Source organism: Cetorhinus maximus, unplaced genomic scaffold (assembly GCF_964194155.1).
Source record: "Cetorhinus maximus unplaced genomic scaffold, sCetMax3.hap1.1 HAP1_SCAFFOLD_1187, whole genome shotgun sequence".
NCBI lineage: Eukaryota > Metazoa > Chordata > Chondrichthyes > Lamniformes > Cetorhinidae > Cetorhinus > Cetorhinus maximus.
The window spans coordinates 55,831-71,034 of record NW_027597129.1 but is presented as its reverse complement, the minus strand read 5'-3'; the positions used below and the strand labels follow the sequence as shown (position 1 = coordinate 71,034).

Here is a 15,204-nt window from a genome sequence, read left to right as displayed (position 1 = left end):
GGAACTATGACCATTCCTGTGCGGCACAATAAAGTATTTATATTGTTTTAAAAGTGCCCAACGAAAGAGAGAGCATATCTGTCTCTGTGGCTAACACTCTGTCTTTCTTCATCTCTCTCACACTCACTCTTTATCTATCTCTCTCTTGCTCCTGTAACCATGAGCTTACTCACTCTTTATTTGTGTCTCTTCTCTCAGCTTTTATCCATCTCTATATTCCGCTCTGGGATTTGGCTGGGCTGGGGTTTGCTGCAATGTTATAGAGGCCACCAGAAGCCTCACTGACAGGTCTCACTCAGCACTGGGCTTATCAAGCTCTTGTTGAGTTAGTCCTGTCAGGCTCACACTTGCCTTTCTTCAGTTTTTAATCATCTTTCATTACAGAGGAAAAACCCCAGACCCTCACAATGTCGTAAAATTGCAACTTAAAATATGCAGCTTACCACCAGATGAAGCCTTGTGACCATCCTGATCCCTGACTAGACTGGGCCTCAGGCTGATCCTGATCCAAGGACATTCATACTGGCCTTTCCTTTAATTAGTTACCACAACTTTACAATGTTCAAGCAGCCTCTCTGGTTCCGATGGCATTAGCTAATAGAAATCAGAGTCTAAGGTGTGATTTGTATCCAGTATAAAGTTCTCTGTTTTCAGCTAAGCAGATTCTGGGCGGGATTCCCTCTGCTCCCTTCACCTTCCCTCACCAGAGTTGCCTGATCCAGACCCGGTACCTGATGTTACAGGCAGGATACGAAGCTGCACACATCCTGGGCTGTGATGGACAGAAGTGGTTTCACTCCTGCACTTTGCTGCTACTGTGTGTGTTTCTGGAACATTGAACAAATATCAACCACTCCTTGTGGGAATGTTGCAGTTTATAAAACTGCTGTGATGGTACTGGGGGCCGGTGTGTGTAACTTATTAACCCACAGCTCAGAGTGGCAGCTTCCCAACCTATTTCTGAACATTCCCAGTTTCTCCTGACTTGCTCTGAGACCGTTTCCAAGGGACAAATTCACCAAAATGATGTAAATCTAAACAGTGCACGGCAGTAAAGCAACTAGCACATACCTTCCAACAGGAGTGTCTGGACAATGGAGCAAGAACAAGACTCCTGGCTGTTTTCCAGGCTCTTAATACCCTAATGTGCCCTCTGTGAGGGTCAGATAGCTCAATGTAATCGGGGACAGAGTCTCCCCTACCTCACTTTGTGGGCTCGTGCACTAAGTGTAGGTTTCCATCTGCTGCAGCTACTAATGGGACACCGGAACCCATACAGTTGCAAACACTTTTAATCATTAACCAGTTCTTAATCAGCCTTCCCTGTAAGAGAGAGAAGGCTGCCTCTCCTCCACCAGGACTCATTTATAGCCACAAAGTGATTTTATTTCATGTTTTGCTCGACAAGTGATTTCACACAGCAGAGAGGAGGGGGCCAGCCACAGGGGTCAGCGGAGCGGAAGCTGAATGAAGTGCCGCAGGGTGTAAGGCCATTTGTTGATGAAATTCAGTTGCCGTTTCAGAATATATGGTGATTTCTGTCTGCCGTACTCCTTCAGTGCTCGTTTCTGATCACGTTTCTGTGCCTGACAAAGCAGGAGCTGGGGAGAGAACACTGGCAGTCAGGAAAGGGAAACCAGTACAACTGGGACATCCCATCACGCACAACACATTCAAACAGTTACATTACAATCAATCTGAGGAAGGCAGAGGTCATGGCTGTTTTTTAAGACAACAATATCCCACCAATAGTAATTATATCCATGAACAGCTAACCCTTTAGTTTGTGGTTTTGTTTGGGTGGCATATTAGTGAAGGCACCGAGGATCTTGCTGCTGTTTGAGTTGGGGTCACAGGGTTTCTCACTCACCTGGACAGCCAAGGAGGACCTCGGGTTTATTGGCCGATTGTGACTAACAAATCGGTGTCACTGGCTAAGGAAAGGAAAGGCCAGCCGGGGTCACACTCCTGTCTGTGCCACACAAGTGCCAGGCAATGACCATCTCCAACCAGAAAGAATCTTAACTAAATCCCCTGACATTCAACAACATTACCATCACTGAATCCTCTACTATCAATATCCATGGGTCGGGTTGCAGGTTACCATTGACCAGATGCTGAACTGGAATAGCCACATAAATACAGTGGCTACAAGAGCAGGTCATAGGCTGGGAATCATGCGATGAGTAACTCACCTCCTGACTCCCCAAAGCCTGTCCACCATCTACAAGTCAGGCATTGATGAAATACTCTCCACTTACCTGAACAACATTTAAGAAGCTCGACATCATCCAGGACAAAGCAGCCGCTTTATTGGCACCCCATCCACAAACATTCACTCCCTCCACCACCGACACACAGTAGCAGCAGTGTGTACCATCTACAAGATGCACTGCAGCAACTCACCAAGGCTCCTTAGACAGCACCTTCCAAACCCACGACCACTAACACCTAGAAGGACAAGGGCAGCAGATAGATGGGAACACCACCACCTGGAAGTTCCCCTCCAAGTCACTCACCATCCTGACTTGGAAATATATTGGCCGTTCCTTCACTGTCGCTGGGTCAAAATCCTGGAACTCCCTCCCTAACAGCACAGTGGGTGTACCTACACCACATGGACTGCAGTGGTTCAGGAAGGCAGCTCACCACCACCTTCTCAAGGGGAAATTAGGGATGGGCAATAAATGCTGGTCCAGCCAGCGAAGCCCACATCCCGTAAATGAATTTTAAAAATCATCCTTGCTGAAAAGTGCATTGTGGATGAATATTGGACCAAATGCTGGTGATTCCATGTTCAAATAGTGTGACTGGACTTTGGGTCTGGGGTCAGACATCAACAATAAACACTCTGTCATGTACTAAAGAGTGCAAATGGCCAGCAAGAGTTAATGCCCTTGGAGCCTGTGGCCTAAAGGCAGTGAGTGGAACTCATCTCCACCGGTGGGAGGGGGCGGGGGAGGTGGGTGCTGGTAAGGGAGAAAAGACAATGAATAATTTTAGTGGTGAAATTTTAGCAATGTCTCTAAATACTTTTTTGTAACATTCAGAGAAAACCTCCAAGAATCGGCCTAAATGGTCAATTATACCATTTCTCTAAGGTTTTCAAAGATCAGACAATCAGGAAAACCCCTCCTTAGAAAGATACAGGTAACAGAATCCTGTCAGTGTGCGGATTTTGGTCAGTCCTAACCACAGGGGCTTAGTTTTCCAAGCTACATTCACTCCTCCCGATTCTACTTCAAAATTTAAATCTGCCTCTCTGCACCCTCCCGGGGACTGTTCACTGTGTGTGAGAGCTCCCTCCTGTCTGTACAAAGAGCAACACTTAGAATAGAATCATAGAAAGTTTACAGACAGAGAAATGAACCCCCAGCCTAATCCCACTTTCCAGCATTTGGTCCATAGCCCTGCAGGTTACAACAGTTGAGGTGCATATCCAGACACCTTTTCAATGAGTTGAGGGTTTCTGCCTCTAATACCCTTTCAGGCAGTGAGTTCCAGAGCCACACAACCCTCTGGGTGAAATCATTTTTCCTCATCTCCCCTCTAATCTTTCCATCAATCATTTTAAATCTCTGCTCCCTAGTCACTGATCTCTCTGCTAAAGTTATAGGCTCTTCCCATCCACTCCATCCAGGCCCCTCACAATCAAATCTCCCCTCAGCCTCCTCTGCTCTAAGGGGAACAACCCCAGCCTATCCAATCTTCCCTCCTGTCCTGGCAACATCCACGTCAATCTCCTCCGTACCCTCTCTTACCCAAATGCACCATGGATGCAAACTTTTTGTATTTCAACATTCGTTAAATATTGGGGGCCTTGACAGGGGAGTCAAGCCCCCACTAGCAGACTCTCTATTAAATTCAGTTTAGGAATTGAAAGGCAGCTATAATAATGAATCCGTTTTAACATTCGAGCTCCTTAAGGACTCAGAAATACGCTATCCAGGTTCCTGAGCACTGTGACTGTAAGGCCCCAAACTTCATCACTGGTCTGGAGGGTGTTAACTGACCCTATTGGGACAACAGAAAGGACAGTGTCCCATTATACAATGAATCCTGAGAGACAGGATCAGTCTGACCGATGCCTCCCATAGTTGAATATGTGCCTGACAATCCTTGGGCTGATTGGCGAGGAACATCTGTGTGGATGATGTTACTGATGGCTATCTGATTGGAAGATGAGCAGGATTCTGTGTCTTTAGGCAGGAGGGATGGAATTCCTCCATTGGACAGGGAAGATGATGATAGTGATCAGAAAGACAATTTTCAATCATTTACATTTTAAACCAAACCGTGATTTCAGATGATGGAAAACTGCTCAATATGGAGTGGGCTGTACTCCATATACAACAACATCAATCTTTCAGCCCAGCATCTGGGATCCAGGACTGTGGGAGTCCAGATGTTGCCTCATGTGTGTAAAATAGATTCTAGTCAGTTTGATTCCAGAGTTAAAGTTGCTTCACAATTGCCTCAGATTCGTTCTTCTCTAAGAAGTGTTAAATTAATAAACAAACACTCACGTGTGAAATGTGCAAATGGGTGCAGGTGCAGTAATCTTGTGTCATCGTGGAAGGCAACTCAGCCTCTAGAGAAAAGCAAATCGGATGTTCATAAGTCTTTCAGATAAACAAATCATTAGACAACCTTCCTGTACAGCAGTGGTCAGTGCGACTAGGCCAGAGACGGTCATGTAAACAGTGATAATGTCGCAGAAAATGTCAACAGTCATGTCAAGTGGCAAGTAACATTCGCACCACACAAGTGCCAGGTAACGACCATCTCCAACAAGAGAGAATCTAACCATCGCCCCTTGATGTTCAATGGCATTACCATCACTGAATCCCCCACTATCAACATCCTGGGGGTTACCATTGACCAGAAACTGAACTGGACTAGCCATATAATTGCTGTGGCTACAAGAGCAGGTCAGAGGGTGGGAATCTTGCATTGAATAACTCACCCCCTGACTCCCCAAAGCCTGCCCACCATCTACAAGGAACAGGTCAGGAGTGTGATGGAATACTCCCCACTTGCCTGGATGAGTGCAGCTCCAACAACACTCAAGAAGCTCGTCACCATCCAGGACAAAGCAGCCGCTTGTTTGGCACCCCATCCACAAACATTCACTCCCTCCACCACCGACACACAGTGGCAGCAGTGTGTGTACCATCTACAAGATGCACTGCAGGAACTCACCAAGGCTCCTTAGACAGCACCTTCCAAACCCACGACCACTACCATCTAGAAGGACAAGGGCAGCAGATAGATGGGAACACCACCACCTGGAAGTTCCCCTCCAAGTCACTCACCATCCTGACTTGGAAATATATTGGCCGTTCCTTCACTGTCGCTGGGTCAAAATCCTGGAACTCCCTCCCTAACAGCACTGTGGGTGTACCTACACCACATGGACTGCAGCGGCTCAAGAAGGCAGCTCACCCCCACCTTCTCAAGGGCAATTAGGGATGGGCAATAAATGCTGGCCCAGCCAGTGACAGCCACATCCCGTGAATTAATTTTTTTTAAATGCCAATGGACATGCTATGTGGTTTAAAATGCTCATAACTCACAGCTCCTACACTGGCTCTTTGCTCCTACACTGGCTGACTGCTCAGTACCTCTGCTCCCACACTGGCTCACTGCCCATTACCCACCGCTCCTACACTGGCTCACTGCCCATTACCCACCGCTCCTACACTGGCTCACTGCCCATTACCCACCGCTCCTACACTGGCTCACTGCCCATTACCCACCACTCCTACACTGGCTCACTACCCATTACCCACTGCTCCTACACTGGCTCTTTGCTCCTACATTGGCTCACTGCCCATTACCCACTGCTCCTACACTGGCTCACTGCCCATTACCCACCGTTCCTACACTGGCTCACTGCCCATTACCCACCGCTCCTACACTGGCTCACTGCCCATTACCCACCGCTCCTACACTGGCTCACTGCCCATTACCCACCGCTCCTACACTGGCTCACTGCCCATTACCCACCGCTCCTACACTGGCTCACTGCCCATTACCCACTGCTCCTACACTGGCTCTTTGCTCCTACACTGGCTCACTGCCCATTATCCACCGCTCCTACACTGGCTCACTGCCCATTACCCACCGCTCCTACACTGGCTCACTGCCCATTACCCACCGCTCCTACACTGGCTGACTGCTCAGCACCCTCTGCTCCTACACTGGCTCACTGCCCATTACCCACCGCTCCTATACTGGCTCACTGCCCATTACCCACCGCTCCTACACTGGCTCACTGCCCATTACCCACCGCTCCTACACTGGCTCACTGCTTTTCCCTCTACGCACTCCCCAGTCCCAACCCTCACACCGTTATAACGAGATTTCATTGGCACAGAGAAGAAGTTTAGAATGTTACCCGTACCCATTTCTTCTGCTAAGTGTGAAAATCACATTGAAGTTTACCCCCAGCCATAGTGATTGTGTTACACAGCTGTGATATAAACTAATAAAACATGTCCCCCGCCTTTTTAAGCAGTTTGGTGTGACCAGAAGTCCTGTCTCGGAACAGAGGTCTCCCCAGATTTGGCCTCACTGCAGTCCACACACCAAGCGTCTGACAGCACCACCTGGTCAGCCGATCCCTCACCTGAGAAAACTCCAAACATTGCGACCAGGATTCCTATCACACACAATGGATAAAACTGCATGATCTCCTGCACCTGGAAGTACAAACACATAGATGCAGTCTAAGAAATGAGCTAAACAGATTGTTAAATAAATTTGGCTGTCTTTTGATCAGAGAACATGCTGCTTAAAAAAATGTCCTCTGTCAGGTTAAATTTTCTCCACTTAACCCCAGGAGTAGGGCATCAGCAGCACCGAAACTATTTCTCACGTTTGTGGGAGTCTCTCAGGCTCTTTTGAAGTTGTATAAAATGTGTTACTGAATCTTGCCCCAGAGGGGACTTAAACTTTACCCTCTTGTGCTCAATATTTATGGTTAATTTCTGGCGCTGAGAGTACCAGTGACAGCGCTCCCGATCCCAACACTCCTGGGCTCAGTGCTCCTGGTTGTTTTGGTGTCAGCATTCCTGGGAACAAAGAGAATTTACGGCCAGCGAGGCCATTCAGCTCATCATTTCTGTGCTAGCTCAGAACAGTTATCCAGCCTAATCCCACTTTCTAGCTCTTGGTCTTGGTAGGGAACATTTTTTAAATGTGGTGAGGGATTCTCTTGCAGCTCCCCCCCCGCCACACCATAATCCTATCCCATAGGCACTCTGTGCACAGGGTAACACTCCAGTGTCAGGGTCTATCATCCTGTTTGACTCAGTAAAGATTAGAAACTGGAATTAAAGTGCAATATCGCATGAGGATAAGATTAGAGTGGAGGAAACTCTTTCAAGTTATCAACAGTCACAGATTGCAACTCGTTCGAGTACAATCACAGTTCTTGGTTTCCGGGAGTGGGACATGAACCCACAACCCTCTGATTCAAAGGCGAGGGTGCTATCAAGGTGCATTCATTCCATTGAATCTCCTTCCTTTGACCAACTCTCTCATCTCAGGCCCTCCTGCTAGTACAAACGCTCCCATCAAATCTCCTATCCTAGTATTCAACAGCAATTCTAACACCTAATTTAAATTTACTTTTCACTCATTCACAATTTCTATTTAGCTTGGATAATTTTGAAGTTGTAATTTGGCTTCGCCTTATAGGATTTAGTATTTGATGAGGTTTTGATGCCCCTTTTGCAGTAGGTTGTAGAGTTTGTGCTTCTCTAACTTTCTCTCAAGGCTCAGCTCCTGTACACTTGGGATTATTTCTGTTATTTGTGCCTGCACCTTCTCTATTTCATGTACCTCCTCTTTATGGTATGTGGTTATAATTGAACACTTCCAAAGATAGTATAACCTCTGTTGACTTGTGAAACGTTCTGCCTGTACATCCAAAATACTATTTTCTCATTCTTTAATCTCATTGGATGGGAAAGAAAGAACTTGCCTTTGTATAGCGCCTTACACGACCTCACAATTTGCCAAGATGCTTTACAGTCGATCTTCATTGCTGCTTCTTCCCTGGCTAATTCTATCCCATCATTGGACATTCATGCCACATAATTTTTCCCAAAATGTTAAACAAATCACAATAGTTCCAAACATCCTCAGCATCTCTATTGTTCTTTCAATTTGAAAACAAACATTTTTTTTAATGAGTATTCTTTTGCAGCAGCCCAGGCACGATAATTAAACTCAGAAACTCTGGCATAGAGAGAAAATCAGCCAGAGTTCCTAATCATCATGCAGTGAATCCTGCTGAAAAGTACACATTCTGTATATTGTGGGATCACCAGGCAAGTGATTGGGTGCAGCTTTAGGAACCTCCATGGTCGAATAGCCTCCAGTGAAACATGAACAAGGATGGGGCACTAAAGGAGCTGATGTCTTTGGTACCATTACTCCGACATCAGTTCAAAACAATCAGGAGAGGAGGGGAATACATTACAAATAGACTTTACCTTTATGTCTTGGAGCAGTTGGAGATCTTTGAGAATTGGTCTGTTTCTCTTCCAGAAATTCTTATCGCTGGCGTCTTCTTTCACTCTGGTGCGGCTTCCAGTTTCACTGCACTTTTTATTTGGAGAGGTACCGATGAGTTGGTGGTGAGGGGGTGGAGCAAAGCTCCCCCTTCAGAAGCTGTCAAACTATCAAGCTGCAAATTGTGATGATCTCCTCTCTTGTTACAGCTTTGAGTCCTGATCCCTTTCACAGCACAAACCCAAGACCTTTGCCCTGTCTGCGTGATATTTCTGTTAAACTCCCTTTTATCTTTAACATCAATTCTCTATCAAACAAATGAGTAGATAATTCCCAAGCTGCTGAAAATGAAAGTTACAGCCATCACTGGGCTGAGAACAGGAACTTTATTGGAACAGTTATACAAACTTGGCCACAACATTGTGTTCCAGGGATTAGTGCACTAGCTGACAGTGACTGGGCACATTAAACACAAATATCCTGTTAAAATTATAAAGGGAGAATGGATTCCTGGAATACTTCATGGAACTGTCACTCAGTAAGAATATGCATCTGGGAGAGGACAGAAATCAGATTCCTTTATCCACTGCACACATCTTACATTTCCAATAAAAACACACTTTCAGCGCGCAGAGCCAATTACACTGCAGTATCTGTATCTTTCAATGCAAATCACCTCTATATTCATTTCTCAGGATACTGGGACCCCGCCACTCTGGGAGTGCTGTATCTCTTGCACTCCGGGAGTTAAACAATGGTTACAGCACAGAAAGAGAGCATTGGCCCATCGTGTTCACCAACTCTCTGCAAGAACGATTCAGTTAGTCCCACTCATCTGCCTTTTAATTTCTTTTACTCTAGATACTGATCCAATTCTCTTTTGAACACTATGATTGAATCTGCCTCCACCACACTCCCAGGCAGCAAATTTCAGATTCTAACCACTCGCTGCTTAAAAGGTTTTTCTCATGTTGCCATTGCTTCTTTTGCCAATTACCTTAAATCTGTGTCTTCTGATTGTCAACATTTCCACCAATGGGAACAGTTTCTTCCTATCTACTCTATCCAGCCCCCTCATGATTTTGAACACCTCTATCAAATCTCCTCTCAACCTTCTCTTCTCCAACGAGAACAGTCCCGACCTCTCCAATCTATCTATGTAACTGAAGTCTCTCATCCCCAGAATCATTCTTAGAAACCCTTCTATACCTTCACATCCTTCCTAAAGCATTGTATCCAGAATTGGATACAGCACTCCAGTTGAGGTCAAACTAAATTCCTCCACCTCAGATCCTACCTTCGAACCTCACTCCAGACAGCTCTGTGGAATGGAGACCGGAATTCTATGTTGGCATTCAGTGAGATGCTGACATCTGGTGGGTATGATTGACCCCAACTCTCCCTATTAATGTATGGGCAACGAGAGGCCATGAAGCCCTCTCATAGCAGAGGACTGAACCCAATGGCCTCGGAAGAAATATTCACATTGGAGACCTACAAAAACCTGAAAAAACTTCCACTATTCTCTGAGGAAACAAGATGATGTCATTTTGGAAATGCCGGGAGGGAAATGTTCAGCCAAAGGCTAATGGAGGATAATGAGGTCAGAAGCAATGTTGGCCTCTTTAAAACTGATGACAGTGATTTTGTCAATGAAAATAAGGCAATTAATGGATATGCTGAATAATTACTTTGTATCAGAGAGGAAGGGGTCAGCAGGTTATGGTCCCAAGAGAAACAATATTGAATTAAGGGCAGGGTCTCAATGAAATAAAGGTAAGCAAAATAACAGAAATGGAAAAATTAATGGCACTGAAGAATGACAAATGCCCAGGGCCAAATGGTTTTCATCCCGGGTTTAAAAACTCAGTAAGAACATTACAGATGCCTTATAAATTTCTGAAATTCCCTTGACTGGGGAAATGTTTCTTTCGATTGGAAAGCTGCACATTTCACTCTGCTGTTTAGAAACGGTGACCAGAGGGAAACCAGGGAGTTTACAACCTGATATCAGGAAATTATTAGAATCTATAATTAAGCATAGGGTGACTGAACACAACCTCATTGAATGGTAGAACAGACAGGTTCTCCTGTCCTATGTTCCAATAGCTTAGAATCTCACAGCACAAGAGGAGGCCATTCAGTCCATCAAAGTTATGCTGGGTGTTTGGCAGAGCAATCTAATTAGTTCTATTTCCCTGCTCTTTCAAACAACCCTGTACAATTTTGAAGTATATATCCATTTTTTAAAGTTATTACTGAATCTGCTTCCACCCTTTTAGGCCACTCAATCAGGTGATAAATCACTGCTTGTGCTGCTAATGCTCATTGACCAGCCTCACAGTTGTGCCAGTCCTGTGGATGGAGCCTTTCTTTGGGCTAATCACATTACAGCGTGTAAATCAATATAATGGATATAGCTCTAAAGAAGGCAATGAAAGGGTTAACCCCTTTAATGGAAACACACATCTCATGGTTAAACTTTACCTCCACATCTCATCACAGCTTCAAAGCTTCTTTCTTCCTGTTCAGACTGTTTGTGTCAGGACTTGTTGCACAAGAGGAGCCGCAGATGTTTCAAGCAAACTGCATTATCCAGCAAGAGTTCATGAGAGCTCTCATAGCACCTCAGCACAGCTGGGTCTCAGCACTTGCCGACGCTTGCTAATACATTTCAAAGCTGTGAGTCTCCCTCCAACACCCATACCCTTCATCTGAACTCTATCATCTCACAACAAGTCCTTAATCTCACCAAAAAGAGGAGGCGAAACATCAGCAATAAGAATCGTGCAGAACAAAGTGGTTGAACCTTTTTGAAATTGGACCAGCAGCTGCACCAAGCTTCAGCAAAAACTCAGCACAATGCCTGATGCTAAATGTTTCTCCCTCACCAACATGTAACCCATTCGCTGACATTTCTGCGCAGACACAAGCTGCTCATTAATTTTAACTTATAGTAAATTCACAAAATATTTCTTGATAAATCCCTAATCATTAGTCCAAATATCTGACCTAATTGCATATCCAAAATCTGGAGTACATCCAACAATAGACTATAGTTTAATCTCCTCCCTGCAGTGTCCTTTAGGGAAGGAAATCTGCCGTCCTTACCTGGTCTGGCCGACATGTGACTCCAGACCCACAGCAATGTGGTTGGCTCATAAATGCCCTCTGAACAAGGGCAATTAGGGATGAGCAATAAATTCTGGCCTAACCAGCGACGCCCACATCCCCTGAATGAATTTTTAAAAAGCTCTCACTGCACCACTCTCCCTAACAGTTCCCTCGCTGAGGTACAGATACCCTGATGTTGAAAGTTAATAAAACTGGGTTCACAAAGTCCAATTTTTAGAAGATTTCTTTTTAACCATTTCAGCCATGAAGGGTGAAAGGTGACAGAGGGAAACCAGGGAATTATAAACATGGGAGTTTACAATCTGATGCTGGGAAATTATTAGAGTTTATAATTGAGAGTAGGGTGACTGAACACGTTAAACATTTTCAGCCACAATCTCATTGAATGGGAGAACAGGCCTGAGGGTTTCCTCCTGTCCTATGTTCCAATAGGTACCTGCTTGGCACTGCGAAGGTTGAGCCAGTTCATTTATATCCCCAAGAGAGAAAGCTGAGTGGCTGATCCTTCCACTAAATGGCCTCTCTCACCAATTGGATTGCTCACAGTCGTCATCATCCAGGCGATTCTCCAAGTTTACAGCAAATCTGCATTTCTTTGGAGGCACAAAAACCCAACAGGAAAAGTGATCCAAACATGGCCAACAAGAGAAGCTGAAGAAGCTTTAGATCAAAGGAAGAGGCTTAGACAGTTTCCAAAAATGTAGTAAGCCTGAGGATTGGGAGTATTTTAGAATTCAGCAGTTCCTGTCCAAATGCAGCAAGACCTGGGCAATATCCAGGCTTGGGCTGACAAGGGGCACGTAACTTCCATGCCACACAAGTGCCAGGCAATGACCATCCCCAACAAGAGAGAATCTAACCATCGCCCCTTGATATTCAATGGCATTACCATCGCTGAATCCCCCACTATCAACATCCTGGGGGTCACCATTGACCAGAAACTGAACTGGACTAGTTATAAATACTGTGGCTACAAGAGCAGGTCAGAGGCTAGCAATCATGTGATGAGTAACTCACCTCCCGACTCCCCAAAGCCTGTCCACCATCTACAAGGCACAAGTCAGGAGTGTGATGGATACTCCCCACTTGCCTGGATGAGTGCAGCTCCCACAACACAAGGAGTTTGACACCATCTAGGATAAAGCAGCCCACTTGATTGGCACCACATCCACAAACATTCACTCCCTCCGCCACCGACGCACAGTAGCAGTAGTGTGTACCATCTACAAGATACATTGCAGGAACTCAACAAGGCTCCTTCAACAGCACCTCCCAAACCCACGACCACCACCTCTAGAAGGACAAGGGCAGCAGATAGATGGGAACACCATCACCTGCAAGTTCCCCTCCAAGTCACTCACCATCCTGAGTTGGAAATATATCGGCCGTTCCTTCACTGTCACTGGGTCAAAATCCTGGAACTCCCTCCCTAACCGCACTGTGGGTGTACCTACACCACATGGACTGCAGCGGCTCAAGAAGGCAGCTCACCACCACCTTCTCAAGGGCAACTAGGGATGGACAATAAATGCTGGCCCAGCCAGCAATGCCAACATCCCGTGAATGAATTTAAAAAAAGGAGGACCAAGAAACTGATAGAGAGAAAATAGAACATGAAAGTAAACTTGTGAGAAACATAAAAACAGCTGTAAAAGCTTCTACATGTATGTAAAAGTGAAAAGATTAGCAAAAAGAAATGTGAGTCCATTACAGGCAGAGACAGGAGAATTTAAAACAGGGAATAAGGAAATGGCAGAGAAATTAAACAAATACGTTGCATCTGTCTTCACAGAGGAAAATACAAAAAACCTCCCAGAAATACTAGTGAAGCAACAAGAATGAGCAGCTGAAAAAAAGTAGTACTAGAGAAACTAATGGGACTGAAGGTTGATAAATCCCCTGGAGTGAACGAGCTGCATCCCAGAGTGTTGAAAGGGGCGGATATAGAGATAATGGATACATTGGTGGTTACTTCCAAAATTCTATAGATTCTGAATCCTGCAGATTGGAAAGTTGCAAATGTAACCACACTATTTAAAAAGGAGGGAGAGAGAAAACGGAACTATAGACCTGTTAGCATGACATCAGTAGGGAAAATGCTAGAATCTATAATAAAGGATGTGATAACTGGGCAATTAGAAAATAATGATCTGATTGGGAAGAATCAGCATGGATTTATGAATAGGAAATCATGTTTGACAAACCTGTTGGGAGTCTTTTGAGAATGTTACCAGCAGAATAGATAAGGAGTGGTTGTGGTGTATTTGGATTTTCAGAAGGCTTTTGATAAGGTCCAACACAAAAGGTCAGTAGACATGGAATTGGGATGGCAATGTACTGGCACGGATTGAGAATTGGTGAATAAACAGAAAACAGAGTATGAATCCTCCCCCTCCTCCAGGTACCACACCCTAAGAGGGTGTTGGTGAGCATGGACCTTCCATTGGGCTCGTCTCTGTGCTTGTGTGTGGCTGACCAGCGAGCTCTCCCACACTCACCACCTGCCATCAGGTGCATTGAAAGAGTTTACAGGCTGATAATCAACCTGCTTGCCCACATTATGAACCCACCTTCCATGGTCATCTAGCCCTGAAATGGAACAAAAACAGAAAATGCTGGAAAAACTCAGCAGGTCTGACAGCATCTGTGGAGAGAGAAACAGAGTTAATATTTAGAGTCTGTATGACCTTTCTTCAGAGCTGAAGAGAAGTGGAAATGGGATGAAATTTATACTGTTTAAGGTGGAGGGAGCAGCTGAAGCTGGATAAAAGGCCAGCGATAGGTGGGGACAAAGGAGAGATTGAAAAAGATGTCATGAACTAAAGGGCAAAGGGAGTGTTAATGGTGGTGATTAGTGTGAATACTGGCATAAAGGTAAGAAAGCAGAATGTGATAATAGCAGAACAAGGATAGCATTGTGTGAAAGAACAACATGGAACAAGTGACAGGTGGTCCTGAGGGGGATGGAGTGGGGGGAGGGACAGTGTTGGGGGGCAAAAAAGGATAGAAAATGGGGTTTTAAAAAAGGGGATAAAACTACGGATAAATGAATGAAAATATAAGTAAGTGGATAAAAAATAAAAATGAATGTAGAAAAAAGGGCATCGGAAAGGGGGTGGGGATGGAGGAGAGAGTTCATGATCTGAAGTTGTTGAACTCAATATTCAGTCCGGAAGGCTGTAAAGTGCCTAGTCGGAAGATGAGGTGCTGTTCCTCCAGTTTGCGTTGAGCTTCACTGGAACAATGCAACAGGCCAAGGACGGACATGTGGGCATGAGAGCAGGGCGGAGTGTTGAAATGGCAAGCGACAGAGAGGTCTGGGTCATGCTTGCAGACAGACCGAAGATGTTCTGCAAAGCGGTCACCCAGTCTGCGTTTGGTCTCTCCAATGTAGAGGAAACCGCATTGGAAGCAGCGAATGCAGTAGACTAAATTGAGGGAAGTGCAAGTGAAATGCTGCTTCACTTGAAAGGAGTGTTTGGGCCCTTGGACGGTGAGGAGAGGGGAAGTGAAGGGGCAGGTGTTGCACCTTCTGTGGTTGCATGG

The 15,204-nt window shown here is 45.3% G+C and overlaps 1 long non-coding RNA gene across 1 annotated transcript; it reads right to left on the bottom strand.

Moving 5' to 3' along the window:
- Nucleotides 1-1,276: 1,276 nt before the first annotated feature.
- Nucleotides 1,277-9,936, bottom strand: LOC144675834 (uncharacterized). The gene is made up of 4 exons (XR_013575172.1): nt 8,505-9,936; nt 6,632-6,704; nt 4,527-4,591; nt 1,277-1,601 (listed from the first exon to the last, which is right to left on the bottom strand). It is a non-coding gene; the product is annotated as an uncharacterized LOC144675834 (long non-coding RNA).
- Between the last annotated feature and the right edge of the window lie 5,268 nt (nt 9,937-15,204).